Here is a 19,688-nt window from a genome sequence, read left to right as displayed (position 1 = left end):
TTCCCAGAGTGCTCTAAAAAACAACTAGAGCGCTAACAGTCTTACTTATGACAAAAGTATGGCACACCTGAAGCCATCTTGATTGGAATAAAGTGGTAACACTTAAAACATTTAATTTACAAAGGAACAAAATGAGGGGGTTCATTTTGCCATATAAATTATGATTAGTGCTGCAGAAAGAAAAACTAGGGCACATTTTGACTTCTGAAATCCTCTTTTATTTCATAAAAAAATTCTGACATGCAGACTGAAACATGCAGTTTGAATACCAGCAGCAGACTCCCCTGGTGAGCAGTAGTTTTACTACAGTGATCTAATGAGCAACTAGAGTGCTAACATTCAGAATTTATGGCAAATGTGTGACACATCTGAATGCCTTCTTGATGGAACCAAGTAAAAAACTGAAAGTATTTCCTACTGAGGAGACTGCAGTAAATGAGGAAATTAGGAAACTTCATAACAAATAAATCTCCCAAGATGGCCACCAGAGACAAAAGAGCCCAAATGTAGCCAAAATATCACCCAGATGTAGCCCAAGTATAGCCCAATGACAGAATGTCCCAGAGTGTTCTAACGAACAACTAGAGCGCTAACAGTCTTACTTATGACAAAAGTATGGCACACCTGAAGCCATCTTGATTGGAATAAAGTGGTAACACTTAAAACATTCAATTTACAAAGGAACAAAATGAGGGGGTTCATTTTGCCATAGAAATTATTCTTAGTTCTGCAGAAAGAAAAATTAGGGCACATTTTGACTTCTCAAATCCTCTTCAATTTCATAAACAAATTCTGACATGCAGACTGAAACATGCACTTTGAATACCAGCAGCAGACTTCGCTGGTGAGCAGTAGTTTTACTACAGTGATCTAATGAGCAACTAGAGTGCTAACATTCAGAATTTATGGCAAATGTGTGACAAATCTGAATGCCTTCTTGATGGAACCAAAATAAAAAACTGAAAGTATTCCCACTGAGGAGACTGCAGTAAATGAGGAAATTAGGAAACTTCATAACAAATAAATCTCACAGGATGGCAACCAGAGACAAAAGAGCCCAAATGTAGCCCAAATATCACCCAGATGTAGCCCAAGTATAGCCTAATGACAGAATGTCCCAGAGTGTTCTTAAGAACAACTAGAGAGCTTACTGTCTTACTTATGACAAACGTATGGCACACCTGAAGCCATCTTGATTGGAATAAACTGGTAACACTTAAAACATTTAATTTAAAAAGGAACACAATGAGGGGGTTCATTTTGCCATAGAAATTATGATTAGTGCTGAAGAAAGAAAAATTAGGGCACATTTTGAGTGACTTCTCAAATCCTCTTCTATTTCATTAAACAATTCTGATATGCAGACTGAAACATGCACTTTTAATACCAGCAGCAAACTTCCGTGGTGAGCAGTAGCTTTACTACAGTGATCAAATGAGCAACTAGAGTGCTAACATTCAGAATTTATGGCAAATGTGTGACATATCTGAATACCTTCTTGATGGAATCAAAGTAAAAAACTGAAAGCATTTCCTACTGAGGAGACTGCAGTAAATGAGGAAATTAGGAAACTTCATAACAAATAAATCTCCCAAGATGGCCACCAGACACAAAAGAGCCTCAATGCAGCACAAATATCACCCAGATGTAGCCCACATGTAGCCCAATGACAGAAGTGTGCAAAACACTTATTTTTTGTGTATTTGCAGTTTTATATAGTGCAGACTTGTCAGGTATTGGAATACTTTACATGAGCATTGGTTACATCACACAAGATCAAATTAATTTTGGTTGTAGACATGGGGAGATTAAATGATTTGACCACAATCACAGAATGTTGAGCTGAAGCAGAAACTCCAACCTGGTTCCCCAGTTGCAAAGTCTGCAGCTCTGGAAGTAACACCACATCCTCTCGCTAAGGTGGAACATTTAATCAAGTGGTCAACCCGATAAAAAAACATAAAGATTACAAATAATTTAAAAGTTCTTTGTCGCTATTTGAAAACTCAGAAAATATGTCCTCATTTTACTTTTTTAGAGCACTAACCATAATTTTGATGCAAATAAGACCCTCTCATATATGTAATTTCTAAAGGAAATACTCTAGGTATTACAGTTTTGATTACATCAAGATGACGTCAGGCGTTCCACACTTTTGTAAAAAATATAGAATGTTAGCAATCTAGTTGTTCATTGGGATACTGTTGAGAGGCAGAGGCCAGGGGCACGGACTCTGAAAATTGAAGGCAGGTAGGAGAGTGCAGAGGCAACACTTTGACCACACTGGGCAGGCAGGAAGGGCAGTGGCAGCATAACAGACTATGGAGGGCAGTGGAAAGGGGGGCAGGGGCAACAAACCAACAATACAGGACTGGCAAGAGAGGCTGTGGCAATATAATAGACCATTGTGGGCAGAAGGAAGAGGCAGTGGTAGTACAACCATACATGCCAACAGACCCGTTTTAGCCAGGAAAAGTCCAATGTTTTTAAGCTCAAATGGGCTTTATTTGATCTGTCTCCTGTCTACAATCTCCTCTTTTCAATGTAACTCAAAGGGGAAATTCAATACCCCAGCTTTTTTTCAAGATCTCCCTCTTACCAAGTTCAAAATGTTCGCAAGTATGCTACATTGGATCATGGAAGGCAGGAGGAATTGGGGTAGGGACATGGACTCGGATAACAGAGGACAGGAGGGACATGGAGAGGTGCACCAAACTGACCCTACAGGGCAGGCATCAGGGTTTGTAGCAGCACAATACACCACACAGCGCATGCGGGACGGGAGTGCAGCACAACAATCCATAGAAAGCAATAGGGAGGGGACAGGACCATGCACATGGACAACAGAGAACAGAGGGGAAAGAGGCAATGGTAGCTAGCTGACCATAATGGACAGACAGGAGAGAAAGCTGCAGCATAACAGACCATAAAGGACAGGAGGGATGGATCAGGGGCATTACAATGGAACAGACAAGCCAGGAGGGAGGGAATAGGGGTCTGCACATGGAAACCGAGGGCTGGGGGCAAGGGGGCAGGGCAGGAGCAGCAAGATGACCATGGAGGTCAGGCAGGATGGGCACTAGAAACAAGACACACCATGGAGAGCAACAATGAGACTATGATGGCATACACACAGACCATGGAGGGAAGGTGGGAGGGGGTCAGGGGCAGCTAGCTGACCACACAGGGAAGGTGGAAGGGGCCATGGCAGCACAGAAGACCATGCATGGCGAGCGGGAGGGTTAGTGGCAGCCCAATGGCTATGATGGGCAAGAAGGAGTGTGCACGGGCATGCACAAAGGACCATGGAGGATAGAAGGGAGGGTCAGGACCTGTGCACAGACAAGAGAGTTCAGGGGAAGGGGCCTCACAACAGACCGCGTGGGGCAGGCAGGAGGAGCAGTTGCAGCACAACAGATCAGGGAGGGCAGAAGGGTGTGGCAGTAAAATGGACCATGGAGGACAGGAGGAAGGGGATAGGGGCATGGCATGTGGACAGGCAGGGTAGAGGTGGCAGGGACAGGTTACAGTCATCTGACAATGCTAGGCAGGTGGGAGGGGAGTGGCAGCTCAACAGAACACTCAGAGTAGATAGGAGTGGCAGCTCCATGGAACATGGCGGGCAAAAAGGATGGAGCAGGGGCATCCACAAAGACATCGGAGGGCAGGGGGAAGGAGACTAGGGGCAGCAAGCTAAGCACAGAGGCTAAGCAGGAGGTCAATGATGGGCCATAGAATTGGGCAATGGAGGGCAGGAGGAGTGGACTGGCACATCATGCTAAATGGAGGGCAGTGGCAGCACATCAGACCATGCATGGCAGGAGGGAGGAGGCTAGTCCATGGATTCAGACAACAGAGGATAGGGAGGAGGTGGGTGGGGCAGCAAGCTAACTGTTCAGAGAAGGTGGGTATTAGGAATTTTATTGTTTTTAACATGTGTGTCTGTGCGAACTACTTAAAATATGAACAAGTATGCAGCATAATCTCACTTTTATTCAGGAACAAGAGGACGTTTGTGACTGTGACTCCGGGCTCACTTGACAGAAACACCCCCTAACCCTCCACCCCCATCGCAAAATGTAATGCCCGTGAAAAGGGTAGGTGGACGCAGTGTTATATAGAACATAGTCTTGAGAGCACGATTGAAAATTAAAACTAGATGTAGTATATGGTATAAACTATGCACTAAAAAGTGTGATATAAGATGAACCGGGGCGTGAAATATAATATGCAATACATTGTGCGCAATGACAGATTCATTGGAGAGCGCGAGATAGCACAGTCACTAGCGCGTGCTATGCGATATGCGCCTTGGAGTGTAATATGCACAGGGCAGTGTTGTGTAACATAACTAGTCTCTAAAGTTGTAATATAAAATATGTGCTGGGGAGTGTAATGTTGCATATGCACTGTGACAAAGATATGGATCCCAGATTGTAATATGTATGGCATAGCGCTGTGCGTTATAACATACACATTGAGGAAGGCACGTTAGATGGGGCAATATAACCCGTGTGAAGGCAAGTGTGGCATGACATATTCACGGGGTGGTGTTACAATGCACATGGGCTACAGAGTGTCATAGCATACGCACTAGCTGGTGGAATACAACACAGAGGTGTGAGGCAATCGGCGGGCACTGGTGGGTGTAACACAGCATTGGGCTCAGCCAGGAGCACGCTGTGACTCTCAAGTGAGGTTCGTCTCCTTTCCAGAGAGTAAAATAAAAAGTATTACACATCCGGCAGTGGATGTGTTTTTTAATAACCGTGAGGGGGGTTTCTTGCATAGTTTGGTCGAATTTTCGTCGAATCCCCTTTGAATGGCTTGGTGTGCGTGTATATTAAATGTGCCCCTCAATAGCTACCCATGCTTGTATAAATAAACGACAAGGGTGTCTGCTTGGAGAGTACCCACCGGCGGGGGCGCCGGGATAAGGCACGGTAGGGCGTCAGACACGTCAGAGCTTCACTAGCGGTGTAAACACATTCCATGTGGATTCATTCTATGCATAGTCGCCTTTTAATGAATATCACGCAAATCGTCATGGTGATAGGTACATACGGTTTGTCCAGCATGTCCTAGGTGTTTCTATAAATATATATATTTTTAAAATAATAAAAAACAAAGGCCGGCCCCGGGGGATGGGGTCCCTGGAGCCATAAGTGGCCTGAGGAGGGGGGCAACGTAGCCCCCTCCTAAAGAATTTAAATTAAAAAAAGGCCATGACCCGGGGGTTGGGGTCCCCGGGGGGCGATTAAGGCCTTGGGAAGGCCAAATATATTTTTTTCAACAAAAAAAATGAGGGTGCAGGCCCTGGGGGATGGGGTCCCCAGGGCCAGTAAATTAGAAAAATAAGGGGGGCCACACAGCCCTCCTTCTTACAAAAAATGAAATAAATAAAAGACCGGCATCACGCTGGAGGCCATGCCCCCTCCTTGCAGCACTCTGCAAACGCGCCCCCTGGCCAGTTGTAAGTTGAGGAATTAATTCCCCTTCAATACTGAGGGTCCCTGAGGGCAAACTAGCCCAACAGGTATCTCCAGTGTGCGCCAGGGAGCTGCGTTGCAGACAGGTGTTCTGAGGCAACGCCCCTTTTTACACCTCTATGCAACGCAGCTCTGTGGCGCTTACTGGAGGTACCTAGTGGGCTAGTTTGACCCTAGGGACCCTTAGGATTCAAGGGTACTTAATCTCTCAACTTAGGACGGCCACAGGGCGCGTTTACACAGTGGTGAAGGGAGGGGACGGGGCCTGAGGTGACGTGTGCAAACATGCCCTGTGGCGCGTTTTAAGTTGGGGAAATAATTCCCTTTCAATCCTCAGGGACCCTGGGGGCCAACTAGCCCACCAGGTGCTTCCAGTAAGTGCCACTGCTCTGCGTTGCAGAGAGGAGGTGCAGGCCGTGCCCCTTTTTACACCTCTCTGCAATGGCACTTACTGGACGTACCTAGTGGGCTATTTTGCCCCTAGGGATCCTCAGGATTCAAGGTGACTTAATCTCCCAACTTAAAAAATGGCCACAGGGCGTGTTTACACAGTGGTGAAGGGAGGGGACGGGGCCTGAGTTAACGTGTGCAAACAAGCCCTGTGGCATGTTTTAAATTGGGGAAATAATTCCCCTTCAATCCTGAGGGCCCCTGGGGGCTAACTAGCCCACCAGGTGCTTCCAGTAAGCGCCACTATGCTGCGTTGCAGAGAGGTGGTCCAGGCCGTGCCACTTTTTACACCTCTCTGCAACGCAGCTCTGTGGCGCATACTGGAGGTACCTAGTGGGCTAGTTGGACCCTAGGGACCCTCAGGATTCAAATGAACTTAATCTCTCAACTAAAAACAGCCACAGGGCGTGTTTACACAGTGGTGAAGGAAGGGGACGGGCCTGAGTTAACGTGTGCAAACAAGCCCTGTGGCGCGTTTTAAGTTGGGGAAATAATTCCCCTTCAATCCTGAGGGACCCTGAGGGCCAACTAGCCCACCAGGTGCTTCCAGTAAGCATCACTCCGCTGTGTTGCAGAGAGGTGGTGTAGGCCATGCCCCTTTTTACATCTCTCTGCAACGCAGCTCTGTGGCACTTTCTGGAGGTACCTAGTGGTCTAGTTGGACCCTAGGGACCCTCAGGATTCAAGGGGACTTAATCTCCCAACTTAAAATGGCCACAGGGCGTATTTACACAGTGGGGAAGTGAGGGGACAGGGCCTGAGGTGACATGTGCAAACACTCCCTGTGGTGCGTTTTAAGAGGTAGTTTTTAGGCCTGGGCAAAAATTTTGTTCCGTTCGCGGGAATTGCGATAATTTGACATTTTCGCGTTCCGCAGAGAGCGCGAAAATGTCAAAATTTCCGCTTTCCGCACCTTGGCGATAATTTGTTTCTTGCTCGCGCTGTAAAATAATACATTCTCGCACACGCACGATCGCCTTACCTGAATCCCTGCGTTCGCCGACAAGTTTTCTTGATCCGGTCGCCTTCTCCATGAGATGTTGGATTGTTTTTAGCCATTTGCGCTGTCTTGCGACAGTTCGCGCCCGCAGTGACGTCATGCGTCGCGCGATCACATCTTTCTTCTCGCGATCATGCACCGCGAGACAACTCAAAACAAGATGGCCGCGCCCGCGAGCAACCACATGGGTAAGTTGGCGACCCGCAACCATGCAGAAAATCTCGCGATCATGCGGGAAAAAAAATTCCGCATCTTCGCGATATTTCCGCTTGTTTGCGATAATTTTAAACATTTTCGCGATAATTTGCGAAAGTCGATTTTGCAAATTCCGCCCACCCCTAGTAGTTTTAATCCCCTGCCCTATTATATACTAGGGGCTTACAGAGGAGGTCATGCTGATCACAGGGGGACCCCAACGCATAGTGTTCCCTAGTGTATGTAGGTGTTTTCACTGTATTCTGAGTGTCTTTTAACATAGCACTGGCTCTAGGACTGGTTAGTCAGACTCAGTTACTACCAGTATCCGTCTGAAAAAGTTGAGGGTACAGGATGATTTTGCAACAAGGCTTCTTTCTGCTCATCTGTTTGTTCTTTCTGCACGTTATCCTTCTTCCTGCACTTTTCTTCGTCTTTGAGGACTTCTGTTGCTTCTTTCTGCATTTCTTTTTTTTCTTTCTGTGCGTTTTTTCTTCTTTCTTCACATGTCCTTTCTCTGTAGGCATGGTTAGAAATTAGCATTTAAAAAACCTTTGAAATTCACTGAAAAAACCATAGGTTTCAGGCACGTTATAGTTAGGAATTAGCATTTAAAAAACCTTAGAAATTCACTGAAAAAACCATAGGTTTCAGGGGCGTTATGGTTAGCTGGACTTTTCACTCGTACAAAACCATTGAAATTCCCCCGTTATAGTTAGTTCAGCTAACTATAACTCGCACGCCCGCAATGCACTGCTGATGACGTCACATATTACATCACTCATGACATGGTCAGTGACATCACTGATGACATCACTGATGACATCTCAAATGACATCACTGATGACATCACTGATGACATCATCCAGTGAATGTGTGTTTTTCTGCTAGATAGAGTGGCAGACCTCCTCTTCCCCTAATATAACCTTTGATACACACATTCAAAAATAGAAACTACAATGTTCAAAACAATGGACATCCCAATATCAGTTACAACAACCTATTCAGTAACTCTAAGATCCACATACACAGAAACTCATTCACCAACAGTCCTATACAGTCACTCATACATGTACTCACTCATCATATGTACTCACACACCTATACATCCTGTTACACAACGCCACTCATCCATAGAGTTACTCACACACATAGTCACTCATGCTAATAAAGAATCAAACATCCATTTACTTGCATATACAGTTATACACACACCACCACACTTACTTCTACAGAAACTTACACATACTTAGTCTTTTAAACAATCACTTATAGAAACACATACTTATTCATACAGGAACTCTTTCAATCTCTCACTCTCACATATACTCACTTATATACACCAAAATTCACATATACTAATTTAAAACATATGTAGTTACTCACAAAGACACTATTGAGACAGTCTATCACTCATTAATACACCCATGCACACACTCATCCACCCATACAGTCCTGCACACATGCTGTCTTCAACACATACAAACAGTGAGTCACACATTCATGCACCTATGCACTACGTAATACCCCCACCGAACCATACAGACACTCAGACACTCACACTGACACTCAAAAAACCAACTAATAACCTATATAGGCACTCATGTAGCTACTCACCAACCCATGCAGCCACTTATACACAAAGTGAGAGACTGATACAGATATTTACACATTTAAACATTACTCACTGAGCCATGTATTCACTAAGATACACTTAATCAGTCAGTTATACAATCAATTTTTCAAAAACAAATAATCCATTTAGACACTTATATACCCATTTATTCTTCCATCGACCTTGAGATATACATATATAAAACATATGTAATTTTCAGAAAAACACACATTCACTGGATGATGTCATCAGTGATGTCATTTGAGATGTCATCAGTGATGTCATGAGTGATGTCACTTACCATGTCATGAGTGATGTAATATGTGACGTCATCAGCAGTGCATTGCGGGCGCGCAAGTTATAGTTAGCTGAACTAACTATAATGGGGGAATTTCAATGGTTTTGTACGAGTGAAAAGTCCAGCTAACTAAGGTTTTTTAAATGCTAATTCCTAACTATAACGTGCCTGAAGCCTATGGTTTTTTCAGTGAATATATATATATATATATATTACCTACTGGCAGTTGCCAGTAGGTAGTTATAGTTACAACCTAGTTTCCATAGGAAAAGCATTTTTTGATTTGCTTATAACTTTGGCGTCGTTTACCAACTCATGAACTTTTCCAAACAGTTGCACTTTTTAGGTCAGCTCCTATCTTGAAAGTTTGAGGATGATTCGTCACGCGGGGGCTGAGAAAAAAGGGTGGTCCTAAAACATGTTTTCCACACGTTAATTTCCATAGGAAATTTTGCGACGAGCTACAGCCCGAAATGCTGAACGGCATTACCCCAAATTTGGCAGAAAGGTAGAGCTTGGTTCAGAAAGTGACCTTTTTTTAAATGGTGTAAATCCGTTCAGTAGTTTTTGAGAGATTCAAAAAATAAGAGTCACAAAATCAATTTCCCAAAGGTAACTTTGTGCAAGACAACAGCCGAAACTACTGAACGGAATTACCCCAAATTTGGCACAATGGTAGTGCTTGAATCAGAAAGCGACCTTTTTTTTTAATGGTGTAAATCCGTTCAGTAGTTGCTGAGAAATTAGAAAAATAAAAGTTTCGATATCTGGGCAGAGCCTAAGTCGTGTGCACGAGCTTCACTGTGATTGGCTGCCACCACTCCAAACCAGGAAGTGTTGGCAGCTATCTTGTCGCTTGGTAGAAGCAAGTCACTAGAAAACAGAGAAGCAAAGGTATAAAACAAGAGAATGGGGCAGGGTAGAAACACCCTGACCCCCTAGGCCTCCTCAGGGGGTCCAGGAAGGACCCCCAGGGCCCCAATTTTTTTTTTTTTTAAACATTTCAGCACGTTTGCACAGTGGTGAAGGGAGGGGGCAGGCTGTGACATAGAAAGTGTGCATACACACCCCCTGGCACATTGTAGATTGGGGGATTAAGTCCAATTCAATCCTGAGGGTCCCTGGGTACGAACTAGCCCACCAGGCAGAGAGGTGTTGAGATACCATGCCTCTTTTTACACCTCTCTGCAACACAGCTCTGTGGCGCTTACTGGAGGTAGCTGGTGGGCCCTCAGGACCCAAGGGGATTTAATCCCACGATTTACAACGCTCCAGGAGGTGCATTTGCACAGTGGTGCAGGGAGGGGGTGTGTGCAAACGCGCCCTGTGATGCGTTTAAAGTTGGGGGATTAAGTCCCCTTGAATCCTGAGGGTCCCAGGGGCCCAACTAGCCCACCAGGTACCTCCAGTAAGTGCCTGGGAGCTGTGTTGCAGAGAGGTGGTCCAAGGCCATGCCCCCTTTTTACAACACTCTGCAACGCAGCTCTGTGGCGCTTACTGGAGGCCGCTGGTGGGTTAGTTGGCCCCCAGGGACACTCAGGACTCAAGGGGACTTAATCCTCCAATTTACAACGCACCAGGGGGTGCGTTTGCACAGTGGTGCAGGGAGGGGACGTGGCCTGATGTGACAAGTGTGCAAATGTGCCCTGTGGCGCGTTTTAAGTTGGGGGTTTAAGTCACCTAAGTAGCACAAACTACCCAAACTTCGGGAGCGTAGCGAAGTTGTCTGCCCAGGGTTAGTACTTACCCAATCGCTCCACCAAAACCCAGGCACTTATAAATTCACCATGCACTGTCCTTGCACTACTCTAATCATCCAATCAGTACCCATGTACTTATGCAATGACCCAGGCACTAACACATGCACTGCTACAATCCTCTGAGCACTACCCATGCAGTCCAGCCATCGCACTGTCAGTACCCATGCACTCTTTCAATCACCCAGCCAGCACCATGTACTTATCCAATTACTCCACCAAACCCAAGCACTTATAAATTTACCATGCATTCATGGAATGACCCAGGCACTAACACATGCACTGCTACAATCCCCTGTACACTACCCATGCAGACCTCTAACCACCTACACAGTACTGATTCACTCCTCCAATTACCCAGGTGGTACCCATGCAGTCCAGAAATCCCCTGCGTCACTGCCTATGCAATCCTTCAATCACCCATCCAGCATCATGTACTTATTCAATCACTCCGCCAAAACCCTGGCAGTTACAAAAAATCACCATGCACTGTCCTTGCAGCACTCTAATCATTCAGTCACTACCCATGTACTCATGTAATGACCCCGGCACTAGCACTTGCACTGCTACAATCCCCTGAGCACTACTGACACAGTCCAGCCATCTCCTTGTCACTACCCTTGCACTCCTCCAATCACCCAGCCAGCACCATGTACTTATATAATCACTCTGCCAAAACCCAAGCACTTATAAATTCACCATGCACTCTCCTTGCAGTACTCTAATAATCCACTCAGTATCCATGTACTCATGCAATGACCCAGGCACTAACTCATGGCAAATACAGAGGAGGTCATGCTAATCACAGCGGTACCCAAACGCATAGTGTTCCCTAGTTTATGTAGGTGTTTTCCCTGTATTCTAAGTGTCTTTTAGCATAGCACTGGCTCCAGTCCTGGTTAGTCAGAGTCAGTTACCACCAGTACCTGCAAGTAAAAAGTTGGGGGCACAGGAGGACTTTCTGCTCCTCTGTTGGTTCTTTCTGCACATCTCTTGCTTCTTCCTGCACTTTTGTTCGTCTTTCTGGACTTCTGTTGACTCTTTCAGCATTTGTCTTGCTTCTTTCTGCGTTTTTTTCCTCTTTATTCACATGTCCTACCTTTGTAGGCATAGTTAGAAATTAGCATTTAAAAAAACCCATTGAAATTCACTGAAAAAAACATAGGTTTCAGGCATGTTATAGTTAGAAATCAGAATTTAAAAAACCATTGAAATTCACTGAAAAAAACATAGGTTTCAGGCACGTTATAGTTAGAAATTAGCATTTAAAAAATCTTAGAAATTCACTCAAAAAACCATAGGTTTAAGGGACATTATACTTAGTTGGGCATTTCACTCGTACATAACCAGAGAAATTCCCCTGTTATAGTTAGTTCAGCTAACTATAACTCGCGCCCACGCAATGCACTGCTTATGACATCACATATTACATCATTCATGACATGGTCAGTGACATCACTGATGACATCTCAAATGACATCACTGATGACATCATCCACGTCAAAATCTGATGCACCTCCTCAGACTCTAATATAACCTTTGATACACCCACTGTAAAATACAGACTATCATTTTTGAAACCATCCATACACCAATAGCAGTTACTACATACGCACTCATTGATTCCTAGGTCTACACACACATCCGCTCATTCACCCATACAATTACTCATACATACAGTCACTCATCAACACAATACTATCATATGGGCTAATACACCTATACAGACACTCACCCACTGCCACTCATCCATCGAGTTACTCACACACCTAGTCAGTCATGCAAAGAATCAATCACACTCCCATTTCCTCACCTATACAGTTATACACACAACACCTCACTTATTCAAACATATACTAACACATACTTACTCTCTTATACAATCACTGATACCAGTACACACTCATCCATACAGCCACTCTCACAATCACTGACTCTCACGTATAGTCATTTATATACTCCAACTCTCACATACACTGCCTTTTACATATGTAGTTACTTGGACATGTGACACTGAGCCATCCAATCTCTCACTAACACACCCATACATACACTCACTCACCCATACAGCTATTTCCACATGCACTCTTGCACCCATACACCCAATAAATCAACCACTCACAAATCTATGCACAGAGTCACACACCTCCCACCCACCCGCACACACACTCAGTCTCCCATACATATACTAAGGCAACCAATCAATAACCCATATAGACACTCATGTAGCTACTGATCAACACATGCAGCAGTTTACACAGCAACAGACATACTGATACACACATTCAGACAGTTTAGTCACTAACCCATGCACTCAGTAAGACACATTTAATCACTCATACAATCAGTACACCTACTAAATCCTTCATCCAGACACTTATACACCCACTCATTCTTCAATACACATTGGCATATATATGAAACATATTTAAACTTTACAAAAACACACAGTCACTGGATGATGTCATCAGTGATGTCATCAGTGAGGTCATTTGAGATGTCGTCAGTGATGTCATCAGTGATGTCACTGACCATGTCATGAATGATGTATTATGTGACGTCATCAGCAGTGCATTGCGGGGGCTCAGTTATAGTTAGCTGAACTAACTATAACAGGGGAATTTCTATGGCTTTGTACGAGTGAAAAGTCCAACTAACTATAACGTCCCTGAAACCTATGGTTTTTTCAGTGAAAATATAAATATATAGATAGATAGCGATAGATAGATAGATAGATAGATAGATAGATAGATAGATAGATAGATAGATAGATAGATAGATAGATAGATAGATAGATAGATAGATAGATAGAAAGATAGATAGTTATAGATATATGTAGATAATTGGATATGGATATAGATAAAGATAAGGTGGCGGACAAGCAGAAAAGGAGGCCCTAACAGAGCCACCGGTCAGCTCTGGGCATGGGGGTGCATGAGGGGGAGCACGCAACAGGGGAGCACATGTTATGCCCCCCTGGAATTGCACCCCCATTTCTGCATGGTGTGGCATGCATGCCACACCATGCAGAAACGTGCTGCAGATGCTTTCACAGCGAAGGTCTGCTGTTACAGCTCCCAATGAGCCTTCTACAGCCGCTACCATGAGACCACTGCAAAACACACAAGATGATGGACGGAATGTTGCACATTGGCAAAACATTCACCCCCAGTCACAGATCTGGGTTTAATCCATCGTTATTTTGCTCACCAGGCCACCCCAGTTCAGATATGGCCATATGCAAATCAGTCTTGACCCTCTGCCTCATGGGAACAGTCCAGCCCGAACTGCCAAGCCATGTCTTTCCTGGACCGGAATCAAGCATCCTAGGACCGGTTTCGGGGCTTCACCCCTCTTCAGCCAGGATAGCTTGACTCCAGTGGCGTAGTGAGCACGGGACCCACGTCTGGGCATACCCTTCCCACATAGACCGAACAGCAAACCACACAAGATGATGGACGGAATGCTGCACATTGGCGAAAACGTTCACCCCCAGTCACAGATCTGGGTTTAATCCATCGTTATTTTGCTCACCACGCCACCCCAGTTCAGACATGGCATATGCAAATCAGTCTTGACCCTGTGCCTCATGGGAACAGTCCAGCCCGAACTGCCAAACCATGTCTTCCCTGGACCGGAATCAAGAATCGTAGGACCGGTTTCGGGGTTTCACCCCACTTCAGCCAGGATAGCTTGACTCCAGTGGCATAGTGAGCATGGGACCCACGTCTGGGCATACCCTTTACACATAGGGCGAACAGCAAAACACACAAGATGATGGACAGAATGTTGCACATTGGCAAAACATTCACCCCCATTCACAGCTCTGGGTTTAATCCATCGTTATTTTGCTCACCACGCCACCCAAGTTCAGACATGGCCATATGGAAATCAGTCTTGACCCTGTGCCTCATGGGAACAGTACAGCCCGAACTGCCAAGCCATGTCTTCCCTGGACCGGAATCAAGCATCCTAGGACCAGTTTCGGGGTTACACCCCTCTTCAGCCAGGATAGCTTGACTCCAGTGGTGTAGTGAGCACGGGACCCACGTCTGGGCATACCCTTCCCACATAGGGCGAACAGCAAAACAACCAAGGTGATCGACGGAATGTTGCACATTAGCAAAACATTCACCCCCAGTCACAGATCTGGGTTTAATCCATCGTTATTTTGCTCACCACGCCACCCCAGTTCAGACTTGGCCATATGCAAATAAGTCTTGACCCTGTGCCTCATGGGAACAGTCCAGCCCGAACTGCCAAGCCTGGTCCTCCCTGGACTGGAAACAAGCATCCTAGGACCGGTTTCGGGGTTTTGCTCCTCTTCAGCCAGGATAGCTTGATTCCAGTGGCATGGAGAGCACAGGACTCACGTCTGAGCATACCCGTCCCATTCGGGGTGACAAATGCAAAAACAACAATTGATGGACAGAATGCCGAACAATGTCATACATTCACCCCAGTACAGAGATCTGGGCCTAAATCCATCGTTTTTTTGCTCACCATGCCATTCCAGTTTAAACCCAGCCATATGCAAATCAGTCTTGACCCTGTGCCTCATGGGAACAGTCCAGCCTGAATTGCCAAGCCTGGTCCTCCCTGGACTGGAAACAAGCATCCTAGGACCGGTTTAGGGGTTTCACCCCTCTTCAGTCAGGATAGCTTGATTCCAGTGGCATTGAGAGCACGGGACTCACGTCTGAGCATACCCGTCCCCCTCGGGGTGACAAATGTAAAAACAACAATCGATGGACAGAGTGCCAAACAATGTTATACATTCACCCCAGTGCAGAGATCTGGGCCTAAATCCATAGTGTTTTTGCTCACCATGGCATTCCAGTTTGAACCCAGCCATATGCAAATCAGTCTTGACCCTGTGCCTCATGGGAACAGTCCAGCCCGCATTGCCAAGCCTGGTCCTCCCTGGACTGGAAACAAGCATCCTAGGACCGGTTTCGGGGTTTCACCCCTCTTCAGTCAGGATAGCTTGATTCCAGTGGCATAGAGAGCACGGGACTCAAGTCTGAGCATACCCGTCCCACTTGGGGTGACAAATGCAAAAACAACAATTGATGGACAGAATGCCGAACATTGTCATACATTCATCCCAGTACAGAGATCTGGGCCTAAATCCATCGTTTTTTTGCTCACCATGCCATTCCAGTTTGAACCCAGCCATATGCAAATCAGTCTTGACCCTGTGCCTCATGGGAACAGTCCAGCCCGAACTGCCAAGCCTGGTCCTCCCTGGACTGGAAACAAGCATCCTAGGACCGGTTTCTGGGTTTCACCCCTCTTCAGCCAGGATAGCTTGATTCCAGTGGCATTGAGAGCACAGGACTCACGTCTGAGCATACCCGTCCCACTTGGGGTGACAAATGCAAAAACAACAATTGATGGACAGAATGCCAAACAATGTTAGACATTCACCCCAGTGCAGAGATCTGGGCCTAAATCCATAGTTTTTTTGCTCACCATGCCATTCCAGTTTGAACCCAGCCATATGCAAATCAGTCTTGACCCTGTGCCTCATGGGAACAGTCCAGCCTGAATTGCCAAGCCTGGTCCTCCCTGGACTGGAAACAAGCATCCTAGGACCGGTTTAGGGGTTTCACCCCTCTTCAGTCAGGATAGCTTGATTCCAGTGGCATAGAGAGCACGGGACTCACGTCTGAGCATACCCGTAACACTCGGGGTGACAAATGTAAAAACAACAATCTATGGACAGAGTGCCAAACAATGTTATACATTCACCCCAGTGCAGAGATCTGGGCCTAAATCCATAGTGTTTTTGCTCACCATGCCATTCCAGTTTGAACCCAGCCATATGCAAATCAGTCTTGACCCTGTGCCTCATGGGAACAGTCCTGCCCGCATTGCCAAGCCTGGTCCTCCCTGGACTGGAAACAAGCATCCTAGGACCGGTTTCGGGGTTTCACCCCTCTTCAGTCAGGATAGCTTGATTCCAGTGGCATAGAGAGCACGGGACTCAAGTCTGAGCATACCCGTCCCACTTGGGGTGACAAATGCAAAAACAACAATTGATGGACAGAATGCCGAACAATGTCATACATTCATCCCAGTACAGAGATCTGGGCCTAAATCCATCGTTTTTTTGCTCACCATGCCATTCCAGTTTGAACCCAGCCATATGCAAATCAGTCTTGACCCTGTGCCTCATGGGAACAGTCCAGCCCGAACTGCCAAGCCTGGTCCTCCCTGGACTGGAAACAAGCATCCTAGGACCGGTTTCTGGGTTTCACCCCTCTTCAGCCAGGATAGCTTGATTCCAGTGGCATTGAGAGCACAGGACTCACGTCTGAGCATACCCGTCCCACTTGGGGTGACAAATGCAAAAACAACAATTGATGGACAGAATGCCAAACAATGTTAGACATTCACCCCAGTGCAGAGATCTGGGCCTAAATCCATAGTTTTTTTGCTCACCGTGCCATTCCAGTTTGAACCCAGCCATATGCAAATCAGTCTTGACCCTGTGCCTCATGGGAACAGTCCAGCCTGAATTGCCAAGCCTGGTCCTCCCTGGACTGGAAACAAGCATCCTAGGACCGGTTTAGGGGTTTCACCCCTCTTCAGTCAGGATAGCTTGATTCCAGTGGCATAGAGAGCACGGGACTCACGTCTGAGCATACCCGTCCCACTCGGGGTGACAAATGTAAAAACAACAATCTATGGACAGAGTGCCAAACAATGTTATACATTCACCCCAGTGCAGAGATCTGGGCCTAAATCCATCATTTTTTGGCTCACCATGCCATTCCAGTTTGAACCCAGCCATATGCAAATCAGTCTTGACCCTGTGCCTCATGGGAACAGTCCAGCCCGCATTGCCAAGCCTGGTCCTCCCTGGACTGGAAACAAGCATCCTAGGACCGGTTTCAGGGTTTCACCCCTCTTCAGTCAGGATAGCTTGATTCCAGTGGCATAGAGAGCACGGGACTCAAGTCTGAGCATACCCGTCCCACTCGGGGTGACAAATGTAAAAACAACAATTGATGGACAGAATGCAGAACAATGTCATACATTCACCCCAGTACAGAGATCTGGGCCTAAATCCATTGTTTTTTTGCTCACCATGCCATTCCAGTTTGAACCCAGCCATATGCAAATCAGTCTTTGGCAGATGCTTGATTCTGGTCCAGGGAAGACATGGCTTGGCGGTTTGGGCTGGACTGTTCCCATGAGGCACAGGGTCAAGACTGATTTGCATATGGCCATGTCTGAACTGGGGTGGCGTGGTGAGCAAAATAACGATGAATTTAACCCAGAGCTGTGAATGGGGGTGAATGTTTTACCAATGTGCAACATTCCGTCCATCATCTTGTGTGTTTTTCTGTTCGCCCTATGTGGGAAGGATATGCCCAGATGTGGGTCCTGTGCTCACTACGCCACTGGAGTCAAGCTATCCTGGCTGAAGAGGGGTGAAACCCCAAAACTGGTCCTAGGATGCTTGATTCCGGTCCAATGTAAGCTCTTCTGCTCCATCCTGGATAGTCATTGTGACTTAGAGGGTGAAATAGGTGGATGGGTTGTGAATATTCATACAGATACCATACAATGCAAAAAACTGAGTCTGGATGAAAGTTCCCCTTTTCAAAGTTGGTCAGTTGATGCAAATATCTCATACATGAAACCCACCATATTTTCCCATATAGAAATCTCCTATTTGTCAAAGAACTGATGGAATTCATATCAGAAAAGTCCTGTTTTACCTCAAATAGTATTTTTCCCATTGACTTCAACTGTCACTGGGGAGTCTCCAGCGATATGGCTATATCTCAGTTGTCTTTCATTTTGCTCAACAATGAACTCCGTCATCTGTGCTCAACATGCACCCTTTGAAGGGATCTGTCCTTGACCTTCAAATTGTCAAAGAAGGCTTTCAGAATATTGCTCCCACCTTATTAAATTACTAGTCTTGCTCTGGGTTGGAGTGGCCTATATGGAAATCATGCAGCCGGATCAGTGCATCAGCAGCATGCACTGATTCACCTTCTCAGATCAGGGGATGGGCTGTGTTCTGCTGCTCCTGGTTCTAATTTATAGTCTGGTGAGCTGGTTTTTACTGGTGATGACACTGAAATTACTGAAAACTGCCTGAATGAAGCACAAATGCATACCTTACAAAGCACTTATACAGCCTGTCTTTACAAGTTTAAAACTGCCCTGATTTGCAAATTTGGGCCACTTTTTTAGCCAAATGAGGAGCACTTTATATTTAGTGCCCAGGCCTATTCCCTGTCCCAGTCCGACCCTGGTCTTACCACTTCCTTTGCTCTTTCGCTCTCCCATTCTTCGAAACCTCAACCATCAGACAATCAAAGAAAACCACACATTGAGTTACGGCTACAGGATACTAACATGTTTTCCTAAAATAAGATGCTCTTGTCGCTAGGAAGAATATCCCACAGGGCCTTGGATTAGCTCCCTTACAGACCAACACAAAAAAGTAACACAGAGCTGACTGATTAACTTTATCCACCTAAGATATAAAGACTTAAAAAATAAATGTCTGTCCTCTCAAAATAGGTGACCGAGGAATAGAAATCTCAAACAGCCTTTGGGTGCGCTTGGAGAAAAAGCCCTTCTGCATTAATCTTGAAATTCTACGCAGAAAATATATATAAATAAGGTAGTACAAAAAACATATTTAAAACAAAAAGTGCTTTCTTCAGAACTGAGCTTAATCCAGCAAGCATAGATGAATATTTTTTTTTTTTTTTTTTAAAAGACTACAGGCAACCTAGCTTCTTCTATGTCAATGATACTGAAGTAAATTGTGAAAAACTTGCCCTTATCTTTGTTGACAAAGATCACTCACTTTCTCTCTCCCCCTTTCCAAAGGTCATGACCGAGGACTACG

Source organism: Triturus cristatus, chromosome 4_1 (genome assembly GCF_964204655.1).
Source record: "Triturus cristatus chromosome 4_1, aTriCri1.1, whole genome shotgun sequence".
Classification (NCBI taxonomy): Eukaryota; Metazoa; Chordata; class Amphibia; order Caudata; family Salamandridae; genus Triturus; species Triturus cristatus.
The sequence above is the reverse complement of the archived record's forward strand: the minus strand, read 5'-3'. Positions refer to the sequence as shown.